Genomic DNA, 18,041 nt, shown 5'->3' on the forward strand with positions numbered 1-18,041 from the left:
CTGCTGGGACCCCTGAGCCCCGTGGACACACCTCTTCCTGGCCACTGCTCCACACACACACAGCAGAGCCGTCCTGAGCCGTGGGCACATGTCTGTGTTCACTCGTTCAGCTAAGGCTGACGGAGCACGAGCGACACGCCGTGCTCTGCTCTCAAAGCTGGGGATTTATCAGTGAACAAAATAAATGAGAGAGACAAAAATCCCTGTCCTCGTGGGCCATGTCTCTGCTTCTCAGAAGACTCAGCGGCCTTCAGGGAAAAGAGCTGAGTATTGGGACCCCTGCATTTCCGGACGCAGTTGCAGCACAGAGCACATGGTTTGTAAAGAGCCGCTGCTGAGTCCAACCTACTGCTGGGGGGAAACTCAGCACAGGCCGGCTCGGGATGTGAAAGAACAGATGTGAAAACATCTTAAAAGGAGCCTGGAGCCTGCTTCAGATTCTGTCTCCCTCTCTGCCCCTCCCCCATTCATGCTCTGCCTCTCTCTCTCTCTCTCTCTCTTTCTCTCTCAAAAATAAATAAATATGAAAAATAAATAAGAATGTGAAGATTGTCAATAACCTTGTGCTCTCCCCATATACATTACCCTGAATTAATGTTTATTATTCCCTTGCTTTAAAATATTACCTTGCATTTCTCCCTAAACATTATTTAGTTTTAGTTTTTTGAACCTAAAAAAATAGTCGAACATTCTCTTGGTTTCAGCTTATGATCTCATGGTCCCTGAGATCAAGCTGGGCTCTACCCTGACAGTGCGGAGTCTGCTTCAGATTCTGTCTCCCTCTCTCTCTGCCCCTCCCCTGCTCATGCTCTCTCTCTGTAACAAAAATAAATAAAAACAAAAAAAAATTGAAAAAACCTCAGAGAACATTAAAAAAAGGTCAGTTTTACTATGCTCATTTAAAAAATAAAAGAGAAGAAAAAAATCTGGGTTTGTATTTTACGTTTTGTTTGTAATTTACTTTTCCACTTAGTCATTTTCATTGCAGTTTACAAAAGTGTCATCAGTCTTTGACAGACTGGCAATTAAAGAAAATCTGGTCCTTCACCACAAACCGTTTAGGAAGAGCCTGGGCAGACGCCTGGAAGGGGAGCTTCTGGCTCCGGAGAACTGGCAGCGTCTTTGTGGGGGCGCTACCTGCGACCAGGGGTCGGCAGCAATCAGCACCGCCCCCTGCCCCCTGTCACAGTCATGGGCACTGCCAGGCTTCCCAGTTTGCACCAGGGGGCAGAAGGGCGCCTTTCTCAGTGTGGACCGCTCACAGGGCAGTGTGTGGGGTTCGGGGTCTGCCCCCTGGCAGGGCGGCTGCCTGCACAGTGCCCCAGGGGCTGCACCAGTTGTGGCCTCCAGCACACCAACCCTCTACTGGTTATAAATGCTACAAAGGTTCCTAGTTCCTACTTCCTTTTCATTTATTACCATGTCTATTGATGAACACTAGTGCTTACATTTTTAAAAAAAATTTTTTAAGTTTACTTATTTCTTTTGGGGGAAAGAGACAGCGAGGGAGAGAGAGAACAAGCAGGGGAGGAGCAGAGAGAGAGGGAACTAGAGACTCCCAAGCAGGCTCCACGCTCCTGGCCCAGAGCCTGATGTGGGGCTCGAACTCAAGAACCGAGAGATCATGACCTGAGCTGACACCAAGAGTCGGCCACTTAACCAACTGAGCCCCCAGGAGCCCCTCTTACATTTTTCTACTGTGCTAAAAACCATGAAATTTATTTACCAACTTACCCAACTCTATGCACACTGTTGTGCAACCGATCTCACAACTTCTTAATTATGAAACTGAATGTATCAAATCTTTGCAAAATGATGATCTCTTTGTTTCCCTTTTCTTTTTTGCTTTTGTTCAAAGTCCATCTCAACCCCAAGGCCAAAAGTAAAGTCTCCTATATTTTCTTCTAAAGACTTCACCCACAGGTGATCTGCTTCATCTGGAGTTAACATGGGCATGAGACAAAGGCCAACTTCAAAGGTCTCAGTCACACCCAGAGTCCCAAGTCCCAGGAGCACCCCCCCCCCAGCCACACCTCCTCAGTTTGTTTCCTGCACCCACCAAGCCCAGGCTCTACAGCCTGTCTCAGCAGTGTCACTCAGCACAGACATGAAGCAGCATGAAGGCCAACCAAGGGCTCTGTTCTCACTGTCTCTGGGGACACTGCTCCAAGATACAGAGGCCTCTATGGCTGCCATGCATCTCACTGTCCAGCCTTCCTACACACTGTGGGTCAAATAAGGAATGTGGCTGGACAGGCAGTCTCAAGAGCCACTGTCTGGCCAGGGGTAGGAGGACAAAGTACCCAAAGGAAAGTTCCAGGCCACAAAGATAATACACCAAATGATGGGAACTGAAAATTTAGAATCCAAGAAAAAGTTGGGGGTGGGGGGAGCCTGTTTGCAACCTTGAGGGGAGAGGGGCCCTACTCTAGAAAGAAAATGTAATCAGAGAACAGGACCCTGGCTCTACAATAAACAGGGTTTTCACAGGCGGATACAATGTAACCATCCATGGATTTCAACAATAAACTTACCCACAGCAACTTTGGTTACAAGACACAATGTAAATTTCTCTGCCTTGCCAGCAGTGAAGGTAAACTGAAGACAGAAGTTGGAGGAAAAGGAGAAGGGAAGGAACAGACGCCGACAGCCTCAAGTGAAAGAGAGGTCGCCGAAGGAGCAGGACAAAGACACAGGAGTAGGTGCACAAGGGCTACGGAGAACGGCGGTTCCACTGGGACAGGCAGACAGAGGTTCTGCTGTTCTGCCTCAGGCACTCTGCACCCAACCCCACGCAAGAGACCCTGCTAAAAACAAAGATACTAAAACATGAGATACAACTGGTGTTCCAAAGACCAGGAATTTTCATCTATGGTGTGCGGTGAACCTGGTAATAATCTAGTACCAAAGAACATTCAAGAAGCAGGTGGATCTAAAGCTCCAGCCTCGAGCCAGGGAGGGCCAGTACTCCCAGCGCTGGGACAGACTCAGAACACAGGGAGAGGCTCAGAAAACTGATCTGAAGGTTTAACTCTGAATCCGTTACCTATTCTGAAAGAAAAAAATCCGTACACTACAAAAGAAATAAGCACCAATTAACTCCACTTATATACTGGAAGAAATTCTAAGCAAGAGTCAACAAATGTGGAAAACACAAAAGAAATGATGCCAAATGTTACAGTCTTCTGTTATATTTATTCCTAACTTAAAATGAATTTCAAGGTAGGGCGAGCCACTCTTGAACTCAGGGTCGTGAGTTCGAGCCCCATGTTAGGCATAGAGCCTACTAAAAAAATAAAATAATTTCTTTTTCCTTTCCTTTTTTTTTTTTTTTTTACCTTTTATTCGTTTTTGAGACGGAGCACGAGCAGGGAAGGGGCAGAGAGCAAAGGAGACACAGAATCCGAAGCAGGCTCCAGGCTCTGAGCAAGATATCAGCACAGAATCCAGCGTGGGGCTCGAACCCACAAACCACGAGATCATGACCTGAGCCGAAGTTGGACGCTTAACCAACTGAGCCACCCAGGTGTCCCCAAAATAAAATAATTTTCAAATGAAAAGAATTCTTGAAGTCACTGGAAATATAGGAACTCCACAAAAGATGTGAAGAATAAAAAGCAACAATGATGCCGAGCCTTAAAACAAAGAAAATAAAAAGCAAAATGAGTCCCTTCTTTAAAGCCAACTTCCCCACCAAGCCTCAGAGCGTAAGAGAAGGGAGGGGCCCAGCCCAATCCGAGGCACGGAAAGAGCACTGTTTTCCATACAGCAAGCACTGCCCTTGGTCACAGAGAGAGTGTCCGCGTCCTCCTGCACCACAGAGCGGGCATTCTGCTCTCCTGAGCTCCAACCCGGGAAACAAGACTGATGGCAGCAGGTTGCAACAGACAGACACCTGAGGGAGAGCAGAGACGACTGGCCCCAGGGCCACACACCCTTGAGCAGAATCCTGGGTTTCCCAAACTGGGCAACTATTCCTGCAAGAAGAGGGTGTGGCGGCCGAGAGCAAGCCTAGTGCTGAAGCCCTTCTGAGTTACGAACTGAGCAGCTGCCCCGGGTTCTGGCACAACATTCAGTAAAAGCTGAATTAATTTTATCAGTAGTAACTATGTCCAGAAACCAAATAAGGATTTTCTTAGTTAGGTGATGCTTAGAACAGAAGTTAAAAGGGAAAGGAGATCAGAAGTTGAGCAGAATCACAATAAATATGTTCAACTGTGAGGAGACTAAAAAATGAAACAATGAATAGGAACTGAACGTTCTCAAAACTTTACTCATGAGAAGGAGGTTCCCTGTGAACCAACCTGGAGAGAACCTGTCCTCTAACAAATGCCTACCACATCCCGCAGGCGCCTGCCACTTCTGACCTCGCCCTCCCTCCTGCCCGCTCATCCTCTGATGTGCAAACAGCACAGGGAAATGGATCTGGGCAACGCAAAATGAGGCCCTGGAATAGGACACCAGCGCGGCACCAACAGCTTCTAACCCCTCTGTGCACAGGGAGCTTAAAACAAGCTAGAGCCCCTGCCCCCAGGACGCGACCGGCAAGTACAAGTGACATTTCCATTCTCAGCACTGGAGCTGATAAGCGCTCCTCTGTGCACCATGCCAGAGAAGGTTCTAGGCCAGAACCATTACTATGACCAAAAGTTTCCAGAAAACCTTAATATATCCCCAAATCTGAACATAAAACTAGACACTGGAAGACAAAGTATTTCTCATGAAGTAATGAGCATCAGGGATTTTGCTAGTAGGTATTTTAGCCTCACAGCACCTAAAATCTCAGGGTGTTGACGTCACAGTCAACCTACGCAGGCACCAGGCTCTCTGCAGACCAGGCCCAAGGGTCCACAGGCAGAGCAGGAGAACCCGAGGCTATTTTGTACCACGGCAGAGAGGGGCTCTCATGAACGCCTACCAGGAAGAGTTTTCTGAAGCCCAGTGGGTGAGAGTTCATAAAATGCGACAGACAAGGCCCAGTATCTTCTGTGTCTCCAAGAGGAACACATCCCCAAATGCACCTGCTGGAACCGGCAAGGCTTCCCTGCACGGATTCCTACTGCCCAACGTGAAAGTCCCCTGTGGACATGGCCAGCCTCTGATGAAGTCAGATGGACATGGCTTCACAGCGACCCCTTCCTGCATCGACAACCAGAAGCAAACGAGCCCACTGACTCTAGAATGAAAACAAGCAACACTGCTGCCAAGCCAACGGTAAGAGACGCCTGATGTCAGAGGCAGTGTCACCTCCAAACAGAAGCTGGGTACAGCGGGGGAGAACTCGCGGTCACGGCTGTAGCCGGACCAACGTGCCAGCTCCAGTCTAGGGAGTACTACCACGTGTAGGCATCGAGGGGCACACGTACCTGGACACCACCAGATGCTCCTAAGAAGTCTGCTGGACGGGCACCGGGGCCACTGGGTGGCGTGAGGGCAGCTGTGAAGTCACCTGCCTGGGCTGGAACCTGGCTCAGCTACTCATGAGCTCAGTAACCCGGGCAACTTCCTAAACATCCCCACGTCCCCTCTGTGCAACGGGAATGGAAACAGCCTAGCATCGCATGTCTGTGAGCCAGCTCACGTGCTTACAGCAGTGCCTGGTACACAACAAACATCAATAAATATCAGTTATCACTATTACCATCTCCAATCTACAGATGAGGAGACCGAGGCTCAGAAGCACCGCACCATCCACTCAGTCACTCTGGCAGGGGCCAGTGGGGTCGTCATCCAAATGCAAGTCTGACCCCCAAGTCTCATAACTGTTTTCTGTTTTTAATTTTTTAAAATTTTTTTTTTTTTTTAATGTTTTTTATTTTATTTTTGAGACAGAGAGACAGAGCATGAAGGGGAGAGGGGCAGAGAGAGAGAGGGAGACACAGAATGGGAAACAGGCTCCAGGCTCTGAGCCATCAGCCCAGAGCCTGACGCGGGGCTCGAACTCACGGACCGCAAGATCGTGACCTGAGCTGAAGTCGGCCGCTTAACCGACTGCGCCACCCAGGCGCCCCTGTTTTTAATTTTTTAAAAAGCGTATTTATTTATTTTCAGAGAGTGAGCACAAGCAGGGCAGGAGCAGAGAGAGAGAGAGAAGAGAATCCCAAGCAGGCTCTGCGCTGTCAGCACAGAGCCTGATGTGGGGCTGGAACCCACAAATCGCAAGATCCTGACCTGAACGGAAGGCAGATGCCTGACTGACTGAGCCCCAGGCTTCCAACTCTCAGTAACTGTTTCACAAACAGGAGCAATCTGTTCCTACCCTAAGCACAAGTGGCTTGTTTTCTTATACGTTAAGCCTCATCTGAATAAGATACTACATTAAAACCCTTTACAGTAGTTAAAAATAAACCCAAACACACACAGACGAAGTTCACAACGCGGGATGAGAGCCACGCTGCTCTCAGCGTTCCAGACTCACAGCTTGCACACCAACACGAACTATTGTTACATGCATTTGAGAGGCCAGAGGGGTTTCTTTTTCCATCTTAAACTTAAAAAAAAATTCACACGTTATTAATTTGCCTTGTCATTTGTCTTTTAAAAACATAGCATCTAATCAGGTAAGGCTGTACACAGCTGTCTGCTGTTCACAGACACAAATTCTGCACCCGACCACCCTCGACGGGGTGAGCTGTCCCTCAGCTGAATGGTCACTCTAGGAGAGGCCAGGACAAAGACCACAGGCCCATTCCAGGGTGCAGCATGTAGGTCTGATGAATGGACAGGCTCACCCATATGTGCCTCACAACATTCTGTGACTCTGTGACCGGTTTAAGACACGCCACAGGGGCTCCTGGGTGGCTCAGTCTGTTGGGCGTCTGACTCTTGATTTAGGCTCAGGTCATGATGTCACAGTTCGTGAGACTGAGCCCCTACGCTGGGACCACAGAGCCTGCTTGTGATTCTTTCTCTCCCTCCCTCTCTGCCCCTCCCCCATGCACACATGCGCTCTCTCTCTCTCTCTCTCTCTCTCTCTCTCTCAAAAATAGATAAATAAACTTACAAAGAAGAGAGGGGCACCTCGGTGGCTCAGTCGGTTGAGTGTCCCATTCTGGCTCAGGTCGTGATCTCATGGTTCGTGGGTTCGAGCCTTACACAGAGCTCTGTGCTGACGGCTCAGAGCCTGGAGCCCGCTTCCGATTCTGTCTCCCTCTCTCTCTGCCCCTCCCCCGCTCATGCTCAGTCTCTCTCTCTCAAAAATAAACATTAAAATAAACAAACAAATAAATGAATGAAATTTAAAAATAAGACAAAATTTCCTTTAAAAAATAATAAACACCTAAAATGTGCCACAAGTAAACGGTGCGAATCAGACGCTACAGCACAGTCAAGAGTACGCCCACGCCACCCACACTTGTTTGCGCTGCAATCCGCTGGCCTTGGTGAGGACGAGATGATGTTAGTAGCTGGCTGGACAGACTGACCTAGCTGGCTGTCAAGACAGGGCGCTTATGAAGAAGCCGGGAGGCAGAGGGCTCCAGGGTGGGGCACACACACCAGGAAGAAGGGTGCTGCTGGCAGCACTCAGTTAGGGTCACCCCAACGGGCACGATGACGCAACAGGGAACAGCGCTTCAAGAGGGGTAAATTCTGTCTGCTGTCATTCTAACACCTGGTGGCATTACTGGTGCTTATTCTTTTCAATACCACACCTTTACACTAGGGAAAGTATGTAACTGTCAATTTCCTCATCTGTAAAACTGGGTAACAGCTACGATGCAAAGCCGTCCTGGGAATCAGGCTGATGCACATTATGTAAACTGGCCTGTTCCCAACTGCGGTTAGGACCGTTTCAGAGGGTTTGCTACTGGGGGGCAGGGGGAGGGGGTCCTCTAAGTGCATTCCATGAGAAACCATACTGTTTCAAACAGGGGGTGACTGCTCGGACAAGTTAAGAAATACTTCCTAGACAACTGTCATTCTTAAACTGTAGACCTTCTGGTTTCGTCTCAAAACAAAACTGGACCACGAGATCACATTTACAAATTCTGAACTTTAAAAAAAAAAAAATTCTGAACTTTAGATTTAGATGTGAGGAGTCTCATCATTCAAAGTATAAGATAAATTCATCCAGCAAAAATCTCTACCCACAACACAACTTCTTTTTAAGTTAAAAAACAGATGTTGGTTGGTTTCATGTACTTTTAAAAGTTTTTTCTTTTAATGTTTTATTAAACTTTAAGAGAGAGAGAGAATGTGAGCAGTGGAGGGGCAGAGACAGAGACAGACAGACAGACACAGAATCCGAAGCAGGCTCCAGGCTCTGAGCTGTCAGCACAAAGCCTGACATGGGGCTCGAACCCACAAACCTTGACATCATGACCTGAGCCCAAGTCAGACACTTGACCGACTGAGCCACCCAGGTGCCCCTAAAAATTCTTTCATAACTGAAGTCATTTTATTTATAACTAAATTCTTTTTTTAAAATATATTTATTTATTTTGAGAGAGAGAGAACATGAGTAGAGGAGGGGCAGAGAGAGGGAGAGAGAGAAACCCAAGCAGGCCCTGCGCTGTCAGCACAGAGCCCAACGGGGGGCTTGATCTCACAAACCATGGTCATGACCTGAGCCAAAATCAAGAGTTGGGTGCTTAACTGACAGAATCACCCTGGAACCCCTATAACTAAATTCTTATCACACCAAAATTTATTGCAACTGGCCAAAAAATAACAAAAACACCAAAACACTGATTGTTATTATCAAACCCTACAGCAGTAGCTAAATGAGCACCAAAATATAAAATGTTAAAATCCCATGTGAGTGAAGAGGAAAAGACACACATTGCCACAGAGAATATAAACTTCATACTCTGTGGCAAAAATTACAGAGTCTGTACTGTTTGACCTAGAAAATTTTCATTATTTATCTAGAGAAACCCTCTCACAAAAGACTCTCCTATTTAATAAGAAAAATTCAATGGGACTGCCTAGGTAAGAGTCAAACATTTGCTATGCTGCTAATCCCTTCCAATAATAGATGGGGGGGGGGAAACAGTGAGACAGTGATACAGGCTTGTTCTGCAGAGCCCAGCCACTCCTGCCCAGCACCTTCCTCTACATTCTACTGGGACTGTCTGAGGCAGGACCCATGATCTTGGGCCCCCAACCCCCGAACCAACGCAAGGTCACAAGACGCCAGAGATTCAGGTGCTGTTGGTTTCACTGCACCACATGTCTACTCCACCCAGCGAGGACAGGACTGACAGTGCTCTCTAAGAAAGGGGACGGCCACCCCAGAGATAGCCAGGGTGGGGCACAGCTGACAGGGCGGCCGGTCAGCGTTCCAATCGTCTGACTCCTAGGGCTGCAGTTTTGTAACCAACTGGCACAGAATTCCTCAGGACGCAGCAGTGGAGACTCCAAAGGACTGCACACTCCATCTCGTCAACCACCGTATTTGCTGCTGATACAAGTTCAATGCAGAAAAATTAAAAGGCTAATAAAATTACACACAGCCAAGGATGACAAATAAGGTTCATTCACACTTACACATTCAAGGGACATTCACTGATCACTCACAATATATCACACAATTTAAAAACATTAGTTGGGTTTCTGCCACAGGACTAAGTTTGGTTTTTTTTGAAGTTATTTGTTTATTTTGAGAACAAGAGTGTGGGGGAGGGGCAGAGAATGAGGGAGAGACACAATCTCAAGCAGGCTCTGCACTGTCAGCACAGAACCTGAAGTGGGGCTCGAGCCCACGAACCATGAGATCACTACCTGAGCTGAGCTCAAGAGTTGGACATTTAACCAACTGAGCCACCTAGATGCCCCCAGAACTAAGCTTTAAAAACCATTTTCAGGGGCGTCTGGGTGGCACAATGGGTTAAGTGACCAACCCTTGATCTCAGCTCAGGTCATGATTTGCAGTTTGTGAGTTCAAGCCCTGCAATCAGGCTCTGTGCGGATGGTGCTGAGCCTGCTTGGGATTCTGTCTCTCCTCTCCGCCCCTCCCCTGCTTATGCATGCTTCCTCTCGCTCAAAATAAAGACAGAAACAATTTTTATTTCACCTGGATGGCTCAGTCCGTTGAGCTTCTGACTCTCGGTTTTGGCTCAGGTCATGGGTTCGAGCCCCGCTTCAAGAGTTTCAGCCCCGCCTCACGGAGCCTGCTTGGGACTGTGTCTCCCTCTCTCTCTGCACCCCCATGCTCGAGCACACTCTCACTCTCTCTCTCAAAAATAAATAAACGTTTGAAATAAAAAATAATAAAACCATTTATGTAAGATACATGAACAACGCAGAATAGTTTTCGAATGAAGTGAACTTTTAGTGTATACGGATCAGTCCTTAAAAAGAACACTGATTAAGATGGCATTTTCAGGGACATCCCACCCCTGGTGCCATCAGACACTTCTCTCTTTAGAGTGAGGTGCTGGACCCCATCTCTGCAGTCTCAGCTCTAAGGACGCCCGCTGGCAAGCACACAAGGCATTCAACAAAACTAGCGCAAACACCAAGGAACGACAGAATGCAAACTACAGGCCGTTTGCTGATCTAATCCTTAAATCTTCCCAAGCCACCGATGACGGACTAGCTGCTAATCTTCTTCAGGGGATGTCATTATTTGAGGGCTGGCCCTGGTGTCAGGATGGTAAAGGCACAGCACTGCCCTCTCTGAAATTAGGGTTAGCGTTTTCATAAAACAGGACTGTGACCATCTTTCAGCACCTTGGTCACTTCTATTTAGGAAGCAGTTGATGAGACACCTTTCACTTATCATCCCGCATACTCCCCAAACAGGCAGGCAGGGCAGGTACCATTACCCCCATTTTAGGGAGGCCCCTAATCACTCCAGCCCGGTCTTGTCCTTTTCAGGAAGGAAAAGTCTAGCACGGGTTCTGCTGACCCGCAGGCGGGGTGTCTGCAGCCCAAGAATGCTCAGATCTAACCAACCAATCAGAGTGGAAGAGTAAGCCTCGTTTTAGGAGTACCGTAGTTTCTTTTTTTTTTTTAATTTTTTTTTTTTTCTTTCAACGTTTTTATTTTGGGGACAGAGAGAGACAGAGCATGAACGGGGGAGGGGCAGAGAGAGAGGGAGACACAGAATCGGAAACAGGCTCCAGGCTCCGAGCCATCCGCCCAGAGCCCGACGCGGGGCTCGAACTCACGGACCGCGAGATCGTGACCTGGCTGAAGTCGGACGCTCAACCGACTGCGCCACCCAGGCGCCCCAAGAGTACCGTAGTTTCAACCGCTATTCAGAGCATCTAGACACTCACGAGGGCACCACTAGAGCTAAGAGCCTCCTCTCCACTTGTGCAAAGGACTGGTCACCAAGCTGGATACCAGTCCCCAGAAGACACAGGCGTCTGTCTCTTGACTGGAAAACGGGACGCTGTTTGCTGACAGCACTGTATACTCCAAACCCCGCCCAGAGTACTTCATAGGAGAGCGAAGGAATGTTCAAGGGTGATTCTGCTGGGTGTCCCACACTCATTTTGTTCTCTGACGTTGGAAGCAAACTCCCATCTTAGATAATACTCCACCTTATCACAACTGCCTAGCTCCCCTGCAATTCAGTCATTTACTCAACACCTAGTGAGCACCCACTACCCCCCAGGACCAGCGTGTGCACCTCATACTCAGGCTCTAAACAGGCACCGTCCAGTAGCCTGTTAGGGGATTCTGCGTGGTGGCGTCAGGTAGGTGGTCGCTGCAGCAACTGGGACAAAAGGCCTAAATCGAGTTCTGGGAACAAGTAAGGACTGCAGGGTAGCTCACAACTGAGCACAGGGCCACCTCTGCAGGAGGACTCGAGGACAAAGTGGCCAAGACACGACCACCTTAATTAAGAGTACCATCCTCAGAAACACACAAAAATGCACTTACTCTGAGTTAATAGGGGCCTGAGGTGAAGGGCTCCAGAGCCATTTAAGCACAAAGCAGGACTCCGCCTGCTCCTGTCACAGTCACACAACGAGACCCGGGCTTAGGCCTTTAGGAACAGCTCACTTCAAGTAGCTCTCGGAACAATTACTACCTCTCAGCCCAATTAACCAACAGATGTCACCAAGTATTAAGACCAGCATGTGCGGGGCTTGGGGGTGGGGGTGGGGAGGGGGAGTAACCAAAGACAGAATTTCTGGAAGCATTATTATCAGTTACAGATCTTCTGACTTTAAATACTTCCCATTTTGAAATAACTTAAGCTAGAAGTTGCAGAAAAGGTTCTCAGTACTGGCTGTCCTTTCCCAAAGGGCAGGTGGCTCGCCAGCATTCCCTCAGAACCCAGAACCTCTATGTGCTCAGTGCTAACCCACAATGACTTCCAAGCAATAGACGGTGTGCTGCACAGAACTGCTAAGCTCGTCACTATCATTCATTCAACAAGTATTTCCTGGGCACATACTGTGTGCCAGCAACAGTTCTTTGCACGGGACAGCCTCCCTGTGGACCTTCTCTTGCAGTAAAACACCGACACAATAAATCCGTTACACAGGACATTAAAATACCTAAGCGCTGAAGAAAAATTAAGGAAAGAAGGGAGACAGGAAACAGGAGGTGGCGAGTTGAAATTCTAGGCAGGGCAGTCAGGGAGGGCCGAGCCTCTCGGAGCACGAGGGGGAGGAAGTGAGTGTTCTGGGCAGACCGGAGGACACAGCAGATGACTTTCCTAAGAGACTAGCAAGAAGGCCGCTGTGGCAGGGGAAGAGTGAGTCGGAAGGCCAGAGGTAGGAGACTGGTCACAGAGGCGCGGGAGAGGCCCGACAGGCGTGCTCCCCAATAAGGGTCGCCTTCCAGCTGAGAAGCCGGTGCCTCGGCGAGCCCGAGTGTCTGCTCATCACACAACCCCTGGGTGCTGTGCTTAGACCGGGCCAAGGGGCCAGGCCGTGGGGGTCCTGAACACACATCTCCCTTAGCGTCCTGCGCGGGTGGACAAAGAGGAACCACGATGACCAGTGGGGGCACAAGGCCATCTGTATCAAACACACAGGTCGGCCACACAGTCGGCCAGCCAGAAGCAGCTCCTGTAGCTCTCGGTTTGGCCATGTGCCACCCGGAGCTGCCCTGAGTCCGAGAACACTGACACAGGGGAAAGGAGAGTTGTGAACACTCGACTATAAGCTTCCCCCAAACCCTCGAATCCTGGCTTCTGATTTCATCTCCTGCTTAACGGATTACTCCAACCCGAAACTTCGCTTGACATCTAACAAGAAAGAAGCAAATAAATGAACATAAAGTCTTGAAAGCGCCAGCCAGGGCACTGCCTTTAGGCCACCATGTCAATAGCTGGGGCAATGTAGCTGTTTCTGTCATTAAGGTGGTTTTTTTAGACAACTAAGGACATTCAAACGTAGCACTATTAGCCCAAGACCAGCAAGTTAAAATGTCCCCTATCAGATCTAACCTGAAAAAAAAAAAAATTAAAAAAAAAAAAATTGAAACTTTTGCTTCCTTTTCCTGTATGACACAACTGAATGAATTTTGAGAAACCATCTCCTAGGCGCACGAAAGAGAGCTCGCAGTCCAGCACTCGACACAAACAAGTCAGACCCTGACCGGATGAGTTCTGAATACTGTCTCCTTCAGAGCACAATACAAAGCACTTCGCAAAATAACGTCTTTATAAAACTGATAAAAACGTTTTATTATTATTACTTTTACAAACCAAATGATTTCAACCTAAAGATTAACTGAGAGCTCGCTCAGGAACACATTTCAATTCCCCCAGCCATAGACATAATGCCCCAGGGACCAGATTACGTGTGGCTCCCTTAGACCAGCGGTTCTCAACCATCTTAGCCACCGCCCCCCCTCCTCCGGGAAGGAAAAGACCCTCAGGTCAGTCACGGGGACAGTGGGGGCGGAGGAAGGCCGCGCGCTGCCCGCGATCGGGCAGGAGAGGGACCGGCTGCTGAAGCGTCGCACACACCCGAGAGCCCCCACGGGACTGCGGCCCCACCTACCCACCCCCATCTGAGTGCGGGCTGCCCCGAGAGACGCTGCGCCCAGATGTGGTCGTCCCCGACGCCACCGCGGCCCTGCGGCGGCACCCGGGCACCGCTCGGCGCGCACAGACCCCTCGCGTGGCCCCCGACGAGGGCACGCGCGGGCCCGGGGCCGCGCGGTGGGCGCACCTTTCCGCCGGCTCCTCTTCGCAGGCCGCAGCGCCCACCCGCCCCGCCGCTACGGCGAGCACTCCCGGGAAGCTCCCTCCCCCGCCGGCCCCCGCCCCGCGCCCTCGGCCCGGAGGGAGGGTCGCCGCCGCTTCCCGCTGCGGGCGCGCCGCCCCTCGCCCCCTGCAGACCCCCGCGCCCCGCGCCGCCTGCCCCGGCCTGACGGGAGGCCCGTGGGGCCCGCCAGGAGCTCACCTGTCCGCCCGCCCGCCCGCCCGCCGTTCCGCGGCTCCGCTCCTCAGCTCCGCGGCGCTGCTGGGCAGCCGGCCGACGCGCTCCTCCTCAGCCGGGGCTGCGTCTCGGGAACCCCGGGGGTCGAGGGTGGGGGAGGAGGCGGCGGCGGCGGCGGCAGGGGCAGCGGCGGCAGAGGGCGCGGGAGCAGCACCGGCACAGGCGGCGGGGGCGCGCACGTCCACGCACGCTCACGCACGCACCCGCACCGGCGCGCGCGCCCCCGGAAGAACGTGGGCTCCGCGGGTCGGAGCGGCGGGCGGGGCAGGCCGCGCACGCGCCCAGAGCTCTAGGCGGAGGCTCCGCCCATGCGGGGCGGAGCCGCAAGGTGACAGCGGCTGCTCCGAAACGCCGGGTGCGGGCCGCGCCTCGAGCGACAGCCCAGGGGCGGGGCCCCAAGTGACAGCCCGGGAACGGAAGCCCCGGGAGCTGTGGGCGGAGCCCGCACTGCAGAGCCGGAAGCGCCTACAACCCGGCAGGGGCGGGACCTAGGCGCGCGGGCCGAGCCTCCCGCCAGTGCCCGTGGTGCTCAGGTCCGCGGGTAGGTGAGGCGGTGAAACCTGCGAAAGGGGAGGTGTGCGGACTTGTCTCGCCGCTGACTTTGCTCGTCCAAGAACGGGAGAGGGAGCTGCTAGGAGATGACCCAGAGGCCGACGCCCCCCTTCCTCCGGCCACTGGTTAGGGACTGACATTTGTTCACCCCTGGAGCGCAGAGATGGGACTTCCTTTCTTCCTGCCCAACCAATGAAGTGCCACCACCACTGTCCAGCCACGCCCCCAGAATCGCCTTCAGACAGTGGCGTGGAAAAGCAGGAGAACCAGCGTCCACACACTTCCCTCCCCATACAGGTAGGACTCCTGCTCATCCTATTGGCCACCTGGGAGGGGAGGCCTGCCTGTCACCTTTCCCCACGGTCCCTTACGGAACCGTAAGCAGTCCTACCACTTATTCAGTGCTTGCTCTGTGTCTGGTACACTGACATGTGGCAGTTTTCATTCTAGAAGCCACGCAGACCTTTTCTGGCGTGTGTCCGCCTCACTGCCACTCTTGCGCATTGGCCATTTTCCATTCAGCGGAGTTGTCTTTTATAAAAGAGAAACCTGATGACATCTAAGGCTTCCTAGGACACTGAGTAAAATCCAGGCTTTGCCAACAAGCTCTGACCCCTGTCTGCCTCTGCCCTCTTCTTACACCTCTCTGCCATCATGCTGGCTGTGGCAGAGAGCTCAGGAAGCCTCCTGGTAGTCGTTAAATTGTGCAACACGAGGAGGCAGTAAGAAAAGGCTTATGAAAACCAAGAAGCAGAAAGGCCAGATTAATACTGTCTATTGATTCAAGAGGATGAAAGATTCCCGGACAGAATCATAGGAGGAAGGAGGCAGTAAGATGGACAAGCTGTGTTCAGCCTGTGCCGGAAGCTGCAAGAACGAACGAACCAGGCCTTAGTGAGTCTATCTTTGATACAATAGTTCCACTTTAGGGCCATTCCTCCAAAAAAAAAATGTTCCCAGATATAGAAAAAGGTGTATACTGTTGTTGTAAAACAGTGAAAATGGAAACCTGCCCAACTGTACAAGCAAGCACACTCAGTGGAACAAAATAGCTATTAAAAATGTACACAAAGGCTACGAAACAGCGTAGAAGATTCTTGTGATAGTTCCTGAAAGTAAACGAGCAAGATGCATGATATAAAAAGTACATCATTATGAGTATGTCTACCAATAAGCAACCCAACCTGTTCAGAGGAAGTGACAGAAGATGCTGGTCAAACGCCGACAGTGGCTGTGGTCAGGCCCTGTGCTTTCCATGCCCTTGAATCACGGGAGGCGAGCCGCGTTATCCTTACCCTGAGATAGGGAACTGAGGCTTCAGGGAAGCAGGTGCTCTGCTGCTCCCCAGCCCCTCCCAGGCATGTCCGTGTCTCTACCTGCCCCACCAGGTGCTCTAGTCCTCCAAGCTCTCAAAGCTCATCTCACACAAATCTGTTAGAGGATTACCTTGTCTTCCCCAACAGATGGGATCGCAAAGCCCTTGAGAGCTGGGTCCACAACAGATTCACTCTATCCCACAAAGCCTGACAGACTTCCCCACAAAACATTTAAATATTTAATCCGTGAAGACTACATGGAACCCCTTTCCAAAGTAAATTAAGGTAAATGTTGACTTCAGGCAGCGGCGGTGCTTTTCCACCATTCTCCCGGCCCACTGTTGTACTGAGGTCCCACGTGGAGTGTAGACTTCCTACAACTTGGAGTAACTCGCTTTCCCCACTGCTACATCTGGAGCAAGCCTGCTCCCTGATCCCAAAGGAAAGTCCGATACTCCCAGTAAAGGCACTTGCCACTGGGAGCACCCAGGGCAGCGGGGTCGACACATCTGATGCACCAGGGCAGAGCACAAGGAAGGAAAAGCAGGGCACAGAACATCGGGTACCGTCTGAGAGCACACTTTCATATCTGCTTGCCTTTTTGTGAAGAAATGCAGAAGGAAAGTGGTGGGGAGGGCACGGGTGGGGAACCGGAGCCTGTTTGGACTTCTGAATCTTGCAGATTGCCTTAAAACGATGAACTCCCAACAAAGGAGCCCTCAAACTGCCCTGGGTCGCCTCACCAGTGTCCCTGCACACACCCGGAGGCCTCCGGCCCCGCCTCCCCCGTGCCACCGTCTCAGTTCACGGGAGCTCCCTTCGCAGTTGATTTGCTCCAGGCCATCGTTTACCTCTGTCTGTCCACATGGTCCCACGCATAGAGGGGGTCGGAAGGATGCCACGGGTTCTCTTACAGCAGCCACAGCCACCTCAGTGAACTTCCTCCACCTGAGGAGACTCAGGAAGAGCCCTGCACCTGACCAAGGGATACACGTGGCTTCCCTGCGCCCCAACAGCTCAGGGGTCACTACAAGTAGATGCGTGCAGGACTCCGGCGGCTCGCACACCAGACCCAGGCCCTTCGGTGGAGCAAACTGTCTTCAGTGCCTGGTTTGCAGGACTCTTGCTTGCTCAGCCTGACCCAACCCGTAACCTGGCTGGGTCCTCCTCACCCTCCACACGTCCCTCCTCAGACGCCCCACAGGCTTGTCACCACGGCACCCTCTCACAGTGCGTCCTGTTTTAATTCACAGGACTGAGGATTTGGGGGTCTGCGTTTGAGCTGAACCTGCTTCCTGCTGCCCCTCCCCAGGGTGTGGGCCCAGGACAACAGGGACCTCCTCTGTGGGTTTATCTGCCACTCTTTCCTCACCTTCACGGAGGAAGAAAGACAACCACACAAGTTGGCATAGGTTCTTCCCCAAAGGAATGCTTTATTGACAAATTACCCATTATTTCCTCGAGGAAAAGATAAATGTTCCTACGCTTGAATCCTGCCTTCTCACCACACCCCATCTGAGATTCTAACCCTGGAGAAAAAAACCCCAACGGTGTTCTTCCCATGGCACAGGCACGGACGACAGCCCCCCCGCCCCAGGGTGTCTGAAGTGAGCAGCACTCAGGGTACCAGGGAGCACAGCACGGTCTGCCAGGACAGAGCCCGAGGGCACGGCTGCTCCCTGCAGCGAGCACACAGATGCACGCACAGGGGACGTCTCTGCCTGCTGAGAGCCAGCCAGTAAGGCACGGAGCTGCCCCTGCAGACACACCCCCCAAGTGGGGCCCCGAGAGACTGCTGGGGTGTGGCAGCTTCAAAACA

General features: G+C 51.3%; 1 protein-coding gene across 2 annotated transcripts in view; it reads right to left on the minus strand.

Moving 5' to 3' along the window:
* Positions 1-18,041, minus strand: part of DNAJC5 (DnaJ heat shock protein family (Hsp40) member C5) — a 49,266-nt gene that overhangs the window by 24,367 nt on the left and 6,858 nt on the right. Inside the window, exon 1 of one of the 2 annotated variants that reach the window (XM_047067569.1) lies at positions 14,319-14,519. The exons of the other annotated variant lie outside the window; for it this stretch is intronic. The gene's annotated coding sequence lies outside the window, so the exon portion shown is untranslated. Of the gene's footprint in view, positions 1-14,318; positions 14,520-18,041 lie in introns of those variants that run through there. 2 annotated transcript variants of the gene reach the window in all.

This window comes from Lynx rufus, unplaced genomic scaffold (assembly GCF_022079265.1).
Source record: "Lynx rufus isolate CCGP_SWC_20201006 ecotype Redwood Valley unplaced genomic scaffold, mLynRuf1.p SCAF_8, whole genome shotgun sequence".
Classification (NCBI taxonomy): domain Eukaryota; kingdom Metazoa; phylum Chordata; class Mammalia; order Carnivora; family Felidae; genus Lynx; species Lynx rufus.